Source organism: Arachis ipaensis, chromosome B2 (assembly GCF_059453495.1).
Source record: "Arachis ipaensis isolate K30076 ecotype BB chromosome B2, ASM5945349v1, whole genome shotgun sequence".
Taxonomy (NCBI): domain Eukaryota; kingdom Viridiplantae; phylum Streptophyta; class Magnoliopsida; order Fabales; family Fabaceae; genus Arachis; species Arachis ipaensis.
Genome location: NC_142437.1, coordinates 114078101 through 114087439, shown reverse-complemented (window position 1 = coordinate 114087439; position 9339 = coordinate 114078101). Strand labels below are relative to the sequence as shown.

The 9339-nt window shown below is 31.4% G+C and overlaps 1 long non-coding RNA gene across 1 annotated transcript; it reads left to right on the top strand.

Moving 5' to 3' along the window:
* Positions 1-2911: 2911 nt before the first annotated feature.
* LOC107625879 (uncharacterized) lies at positions 2912-5341 on the top strand. The gene is made up of 2 exons (XR_015905325.1): positions 2912-3707; positions 4146-5341. It is a non-coding gene; the product is annotated as an uncharacterized LOC107625879 (long non-coding RNA).
* The last annotated feature ends 3998 nt before the right edge of the window (positions 5342-9339 follow it).

Here is a 9339-nt window from a genome sequence, read left to right as displayed (position 1 = left end):
CTATAGAAATAATCCGAAAAAGAAGAAGGATTGCATTAAGAGATGCAATGCTAAGTATGGTCCTCCGGTGGAAAGTTATAACAATGGTAAGTATTTAAATTTTAAATTATTATATTATATTAATTATCTAATATTCATATTTGATTATATGAAAAATTTTCCGCTCATTGGTGAGTGTTAACTGATCAAAGATACAAATTATATAGGATATTCAACTATATGATACAAAATAAAAATTAAAACAAAATCATGGTACTTTATTTAAGTCGTTTATCATAATATTTAGGACAATTTATCCAAATAAATAAAGTAGATGAAATCTTTACTCAAATGCACAAAACAGAAACATGTTACGTGCATGTGCAATTTTCTATTTCTATGTAATCCGTGGGAAGCAACCACGGTTTTTATTTTCTATATAAACCGTGGCTGGACGGATTATGATTGTTTTGTGTTGTGTGTAAACCGTGGCAAGTAGCCACGGACTACGAAGGGAAGAAGGAAGCCACATAGACTGTGGCAGGCTCCCACGGTTTATGAAGATGGCTAGATGGTGATAAAACGTTGTGGAGGGACAAGGAGAGGGACTGATCAGTAGTCAGTACTATCCATTAGAAGAATTTTAGAATTTGAGTGGAAAAAAAGAAAAAAAAAAGATTAATTTTTTTTATATTTTATTCGATAAAAATGTATCTAATATTTCTTATTTTTTTATTAATGATTTTAAAATAATTAAAATGAATAATTAAGCTAAATTTTTTAGAATTAAAATGAATAATTAAGCTAAATTTTTTAGATCTTATTCAATAAAAATATATTTAACATATTAGTTCAAAATATGATCTCTTGTAGGATTTTAGATGTGTGGGTTAATAATTAAAATCCTTAAGATTTATTTTTTAGATTTTAAAATTAAAATCTTTAATTTTACTGAATATAATTTTTGGATGTATATTTAAATGATAATCTTTTAATAATTAAAAATGTTAGAACTAAAACAGAAATTTTAAATTTTAAATTTCAGTTTTATTTAGTTTGTATTTTGAATATGTATTTAATTTTAAAAAGATGCTAAATCTATTTAAATGTGTTTATTTCAATTTTTTTAAATTATTATAATAAAAAACTAAATAAAGGATCACATTTAAAGGATTTCTTAGTCTTCAAAAGTCTCTTTTATCTTAATATTTTACGAATTAAAATGCTTTTGAAAAATCACTAGTGAAAAAAATATATGAATTTAAACCTCTGTAAATATGAAATTGATAAACAATATATTTCATATTCAAGTAATAAAATTTTAAATCAAGAATCCTTTAAACATTCATTATTTAGTTACTATTTTTATTTTATATACGAGTTTATATTAAGCAGAATACTCATCCCAATCCAAAATCAAATCATGTCCCCATTGACAATAAATACGCCATTGGTATTTAAACTTTATAAAAAAAAATTCCATTCCTCAAGGCTTCTATTCTATTCTATGTATGTAAAGAAAGTGTAGTTCAACTCATGCATATAGCATGCTAACAGTGCTAACTGCTAATGCAAATAAACTTCAATCAGAATTATATTCTTTCACACTATATTAAGCAAACAAAATTTAATAAGAGCCCACTCACTTGTCATATGATTGAGATTCTGTCTTTTTTTTTTTCTTTTTTCCACTCAAATTCTGAAACTCTTCTAATGGATAGTACTGACTACTGATCAGTATATCAGTCCCTCTCCCTCTTCCTCCCACAACGTTTTATCACCATCTAGCCATCTTCATAAACTGTGGGAGCCTGCCACGGTTTATGGCTTCCTTCTTTCCTTCGTAATCCGTGGCTACTTGCCACGGTTTACACACAACACAAAACAATCATAATCCGTTCTAGATAGCCACGGTTTATGTAGAAACTAGAAACCGTGGTTGCTTTCCATGGATTACATAGAAATGAAAAATTGCACATGCACATAACATGTTTTTGTTTTGTGTATTTGAGTAAAGATTTCATCTACTTTATTTATTTGGGTAAATTGCCCTAATATTTATGAGTTCAAATAGAAAGTTAATATTTTTCAACTGACATATGAAATAAATATTTAGGTTAATTGAGATTTACTCCCAGAATCGTAGATTATGTGATCTTTAGCCCTTAATCTTTAAAAATTTAAATGTTAATTTGCGCATTTTTAAAGTTTAAGGGCTAAAGTTGCATGTGACCCAATAATAATGTTCAAGAGGAAAAGTGCAACTAATCCAAAATATTTCAATAGTTTAATTTATTTTTAATTTTACTTTGTGTTCCATTTTGGTTTCCGTGTTATATATATACTTTGAGCTTGAAGTATAGTACTCTAAGTCTATATATACTAACACTATTGTTATGTGAGAGAGAATTTTTTTCAAATAGTTATGCTAAAAAAACCTAACAATTTTTTTTTCTGCAGGCATGTAAGAATTAGAATTTAAATAAATCTTTAATTTCATACATAAAAGAAGATTTGAGCACCTCATCGATCAGACCAGAAAATGATTCACATTGCAATACCGGATGTTTAAATTACTTTCTTATTATTTCAGTTATCCTTTAGGTTTAATAGTTAAATTGTGATATAAGGCAATAGTAGCCATTAGACTACAATCAAACGTAATAAAAAATTGTGAAGTGACGAAATTTCTTTTACATGTTCATCCAATTTAAAATTTATTTAGATGAATAATCACAAATGAAAAAATATCGCACATTGATCAAATTCGAAAGCGATTCACGAAGTTGATTTTTTTAATGCATAATATTTGTTCAAAATTTTTGTGACCATCCGAATTTCGTAGCTTCCGAAATGATGGGGCTTCTTTCACCAAGTTGATTAGAGACCGAGAGGCAATTTATAAAGACATTCTAATACTTAAGATTTATTTGAATGAATAAATAATTTTTAACCCTCTTTTTTCTGTGTCGTTGCTTTCCTATTTTTAGATTTTCTCTCTCTCCTTCTTTCTATCACCTTTTTACACTCTCATCGCTGTATGCCACCCCCTTTCATTGCCTACACGCCTAACTCTCAAGGTAATCGTAAAACTGTCGTCGCACACCTGACACCCAACTCGAGGAGAATCGTCGTCGTCGAAGGCAGAGTCGTCCGCCACCTTTCTTTCCTCTCTAGTTCTCTGATTTTGCAACTACAACTTTCTTTACTTTTCTAACTATCTGCGACAATGTGACTGCATCTCTTCCTCTCTAGTCTCTAGCCACTACAAAAAAGAGGCATAAAATGGCAGCAACATAATGGAAGTTCTACAAAACCGCCGATATATTCATAAATTGAGGCAGTTTATGCAGCTGCCGTAATTTCACTGGTAGGAAGCAACGGTTTTTTGGTGCTTTTGACGGTTTTAAACGCCATTACCTGCTCCTGCTCTTGCTTCACTGATATAAAAAGTAAAAACTCTTCTATTTCATTAATAAACGTTGTCTATTTGATCGAGCCTCCATCCCAATGTGAGAAACCAAGAAGTTCCTCCATCGCAACATGAGATCTGCAATCTCATCCACGAGGCTCTCCTCTGGCGGCAAGCTCCTCCATCAACGCTTTTCTTCCAGCTGCGATCTCCTCCATCAACGTTTTACTTCAATTGATGGATCTGCTGTGTGATTTTTTCTGCTCCACCGTGTTGTCCTATGTGAAGCTTCTCCATCTCCATCTTTGTTGAATTAGCTTTATATACAAATCCACATTCTCTTTTTTTAATTACTCATATTTTGTTTTGCAAATTGTTACTACTTCTATTTCTGTAATTTTAGGTTTTGATTTTCTTCCTTGTTAGCAGAAATTGGGGGTAAGGTCTTCATGTAATTTCTTCGATTTTTTCTTACATGCTTGTATACAAATTTGCATTCTCTTCGCGGTTTTGATTTGTAAATATGCTTTCGGTTGGTGCTTTACTGATTTGCATAGCACGTGTTTGATGAATTGCTTGAATGCTTATTTTTTTTGTCTATGCATTTATTCAATCATTGTTGTATGTGACATATCTCTTTTGCAGACAAATTAACAAATTCTTTTATTAGCTTGAAACTTGTTTTTGTTCTTTGTTAAGTTATTTACTTTAGAGAACAATGAAGTTGTTAACAATGAGATTGTTTTCTGTGCAGATGATGAAGATAAATTGATTTGGAACTATTTAAAAGATGGAAGCTACCTAAATAAGAACCACTTGAAGATAGACATCATCTTTTCGTTCATCTAGTGAGTATTAATATGCTGAACTTAAATATTGTTTGCGACCTTGAAATAATTAGTTTAAATTTTTTGATATTTATTGTTGTGAGATTCTTTTTATTAGTATATAGACGATCTATAAAGAATTTTGCAAATATTTATTTATTGTGATGCAATTTATCCTATAATTTTAGTAAGTAAACTAATACCAAATTTATCTAAGTTTCTGTTAATAGGAAAAGCTGAATAAAGTTGCTAGTAATAAGGCCGAATTTATGTTGTTATACATGTGCAGTTTACTGGATTGGATTGGAAAGAAACAAATGCTTCTCTTTTGTGTTGCCCCTTGTGCTCTTGTCTGCTCATTAAAAGGGACCCATTTAAAAAGAAGTCACTTTTAGATAATTGAGTTATTCACCATGTTTCCACAATTAAGAGTTTAAAACTATATATGGTACTTTCCTAGCTCACTGATGGTGGTTTCAATTTGCATTGTTGGTCCATGTTTAGACAATTTTATAGGATCGGAGGAAGCTGAAAACTGCAAGTAAAAATAATTGTTAAAATAAAATTGTTAAATAAAGTACAAGAAAGATGAGTTTGATTTTGATTGTACAAGAAATTGTTAAAATTTCAAGGTTAGGTGGAAGTAATGAAGAAGGGGTTATTCAGTTTCAACAAGTAATATAAGTTGCACAAGATAAATGGTGCATATATAAATATTTTACAATTTTCAAATCATGTAGGAATTTGATCACTATGGACATTTAATTATGTGCTGGCTGGTAATAAACTTTGTAAGGGTTGTTTATCACTATTGCACACTTTGTTAGTAGCGGTGACAATGAACCATCCAAGAGTAGAACCATGTGCAGGATTCACGGCCGGTAAATTAAAAAAAAATATTGAGAGTCTTAATTTATTTTCTAATTGTTTTTTAAATTTTGCAATTAAAAAAATTTTGAACTTTTGTTTATCTTTTTAATATTTTGAGAGTGCTGTTAGGAATCATTTTGAGGAGGCATGGTGTTGGTGTTTGAATATGGAAGAGAAGAGAAGATGAAAAAAATGAATAATTGAATGAAGGAGAAAACAGAGTCAAATATAAGAGGGAGAAAGAAAAAAGAAAGTGTATTTTAAAATTCTAAATCAAGTTGTGGTAGCTAGTTTTAGTTTACCAAAAACATGACTATCACGTTACTTCCATGGTTCCATGGCTTTCTTGCTAGTGCTCACTTAGTGTGGTTTTTTCATCCCTTGTGTTATAGGTATATAAAAAAATACTTTCATGTATATTTCACTTGATTGATTTCATGTTAAAGCTAGCATTAGATGTATTTCTTTTTTAACTTTCTTGAAGTTGTATCTTTTAATTTTGGATCAGCTAATAGATGTTATTTTTCTCTTTATTTTTGCTGTAATTATTGAATACCACTACAAAAAAAAGGGCACAAAATGGCAGCAACATAATGGCGGTTCTATATTATTGAACTGTATGGACTTGTCATTCAACAAAGGTTTAAAAGGTCCTCTATCTCCAGAGATAGGAGACTTAAGCAATCTGAATATACTGTAAGATTCCTTAAGAAACAATATCCATTTTCCTTATATTCACAAAAAAATGCATACTAATACTTTCTTTCCTTAATTTGTGTCAGCATCTTGGCTGGTTGTAGCTTCAGTGGCAGCATTCCAGATGCATTGAGGAATCTTGCACAGCTATCCTTCTTGTAAGAACTCATGAGAAGCACAAAGAAGTGTTGATGCGGCAATTATAGATGGCTTGAATTCCAAAAGCTTTATCTCTGCATTATCATAGCATAAGAAGCAATCACTATTATTCATTATTATTTGGTTTTCTGCAGGTTTGTTCACTGGTATTGACGATCCATATGAACCAGCAAGTAGTTATGAAGTATGTATTTCAGTATTTATATGTAGTTGTTATGTTGTGCGTATACTTGGTATCTTTGAAGGAGGAAAATACTAATTAGCTGAGAAAGCACTTCAAATGCACTTAGTCCTTTTTCATTCTCTGCACCAGCAAATTCTAGATTTGCCTTTAAGAATATTGATGTCACAGCTGTGGTGTCCATGATAAAACAATTAAGGAGAATCCATAAGGCACTGGAATTACTTGGGTGATCTTGCTTGTTTACAAAGGATTGTATGGCGAAGGTGACTCAGTGAAGCAAGAGTTTGCAGCAGCTTCTAGTTACTATTTACAAGCTAATTCTCTATGGCCTTCTAGTGGAAATCCCCATCATCAGGTACTTTGTGGCATTCTTCAACTGTTTGTGCCTCTGATTTATTTTTGGTAGATTAACATCTCATATGCGAAGTGTGCCTTATAGGTATTGTATGCCATTTTGATAAGTATTTCTTCTTCTTCCTCTTCTTTTTAGCTTGCCTTATTGGCTTCATATTCTGAGGATGAGCTGGCAGCTGCTTATCATTATTTTAGGAGTTTGGTTGTGGAGAGTCGATTTTCAACTGCCAAAGATAATTTGATTGCTGCATTTGAGAAGGTAATGTGACCATGGAGGATTTTTTTCTTATTATATTGTTTCATAAGGGTTAATTTTTATCTTGTTCTTTTTTTTTTGTGATGTGACATAGCTTTTTATCTTCCCGTATATTTTGCTTGTGCATAGAAGCAACAATTGTGCTTTTTGACTTGATCTTCCCATATTTTTTTCCTGTTATTTTTTTCCCATAAAAGCTCTACTTGCAACTTCTTTACCAATTCGAGCAATTGTACTTCTACAGAGCTCCTACAAAGAGCAGCAAGACCACAGGTTAGTTAATCGAAGTGACGAATCTACCGGTGTTATACACGATGTTTGATATATGCTAACTGTTTTTGTTGCCTATATCTCTATGCATTGGAATAAGAGATTTGAGCAGCTTCATTATGTATGATTGTTATTGCTGCATTTGATTTTAGGATTAAATAATCTGAATTCTTGCAATCTATTTTCATGATTATAGGTTTGCACAAGAGGAAGCAAATCTCATCCGAAACGACACGTATGTTACTTTATGCAATTTAATCAGCACTAAAATGTGTTTGTTGAGTTGAAGCTTTGAAGGGAAGGATTCTTAGTACCATAGTAAAAACAGCACTTATTAGATGGTTTAAATACATTATTAGATATTAACATAGTTTAGAGAATTGGATGGTAGATTTGACTGATTAGTGTTTATTGCAATACTTGTATTTTGCTAAGTTTAGTAAGATAATGTTTTGTATAGGAGTTATTACTTCTGATTTTCAATAATAAAAAATTATATATTATATTAATATTTTGTTTATGAGTTATATAATATTTTATTTATGGATTATGATTTTTTGCTATTGTGAAATTTTAATCATAAAATTATTTATTTAACGCGATAAAAATGACGGTAAAAATTATTTTTTCAAACGATAAAAAATGTCACTGTCAGGGTAAAACGGCGTTCAAAAATGTCATTTTAATCAACCAAAATGCTACTGTTACGGTAAAAATGGCGGTTCAAAAATGCCGTTTTAACCAATCAAAACGCCACTTTGTCAGGGTAATAATGGCGGTTCAAACCGCTGTTTTAACCTATTCAAAAACCGCCATTTTAACCCTGAAAATAACGGCGGTTTGAACCATCATTTTAACCAACCAAAACGCCACTCTATCAGGGTAATAATGGCAGTTCAAACCGCCGTTTTAACCTATCCAAAAACTACCATTTTAACCCTGGAAATAACGGCGATTTGAACCGCCGTTTTAACCTATTCAAAAACCGCGTAATAACTAGAATGGCGCCCAGAATTACGTCGTTTTACGAAATTGCCGTAAATACCCAAAAAAACTGCCGTTTTTACTAGAATTTTTTGTAGTGAGCTCGCTGCTGCTCTTCTCCTCTTTTTCGCTGCCAATTCAGATAAGATTTTATAAGAAGAAACTAAAAAAAATACTAGAATTATATTAACACTTCATGACAGGAGCTAGCCTTGGTCACAGATCTTGACTTGTCATGGACATCCTATAAACAAATTTTGTGCAAAATGATGAAAAGATTGCAAGCAATTTTTACCAGATAAAATATAAAAATAAGAAAGCACAATACTTCATCTAAAATTTTTCCTAAACAAGTCATACATACAAAGTGATCTACTCTTACCAATTTGGAAATACTAAAGTTTGAGCAAAGCATATTATATACTTATTTTCCTTTCTATTTCATCAATTAACTTGTTAGAAAGTTGACTAAAATGAAAAAACAATTCAAGACTTATTTCAATTGCATTCACACTAGAATCTTCTTATTCTTGTCCTTTTTAAATGGTTTTTGAATCACATTTCTTTCTCCTTTTTTTTTCTCCTCATTCTTTGACATGACAAGCAAGTGTATTGTGATAGTAAGCCATTAAATTAAATGAGACCATATATCAAACTCCTATAAGATGTTGCACTAAACAATAGTATAAGAGCATTTCATAATCAAATTAATAAATTTAGGACCGAACAAGGGGAGAATAAAATTGATAAACTAAAAAAATTGAATTTATAATTCAATCTCAACAACAATAATTTAATATTAATAAACTAAATTCAAATAAAAATTTAGTAAATTAATTACTCAAAAGTCAACAGAATCATCAATAATACATCATAAGCATATTTAAAAAAAAACACAAAGAAAAAAATAATATAGCATAAGTACAACAGATTGAACGATGAAGAGGATAAATGGGAGGTCTTACTTGAACTGGCGGCGAAGGGGAGGAGAAGAGTAGCAGCGAGCCAAAAATCAGAGAAAAAGAGATGCAGTTACACTATAACAGATAGTTAGAAAGGTATAGAAAATTGTAGTCGCAGAGCCAGAGAGCCAGAGAAGGGAGGAGGGTGACGGATGATTTTGCCTCCGGCGACGACAGTTCCCCTCGAGCTGGGTGTCAGGCACGCGATGACAGTTCTGCGATAACCTTGAGAGTTAAATGTGTAAGCAGTGAGAGGGGGAGGATGGCATACGGCAGTGAGAATGGACGAGGGTGGCAGAGAGAAGAAGAAGGAGAGAATCTGAGAGAAGGAGAGCGATGACACAGAAAAGAGAGGGTTAGAGGTAAGGTTTTTATATATATATATA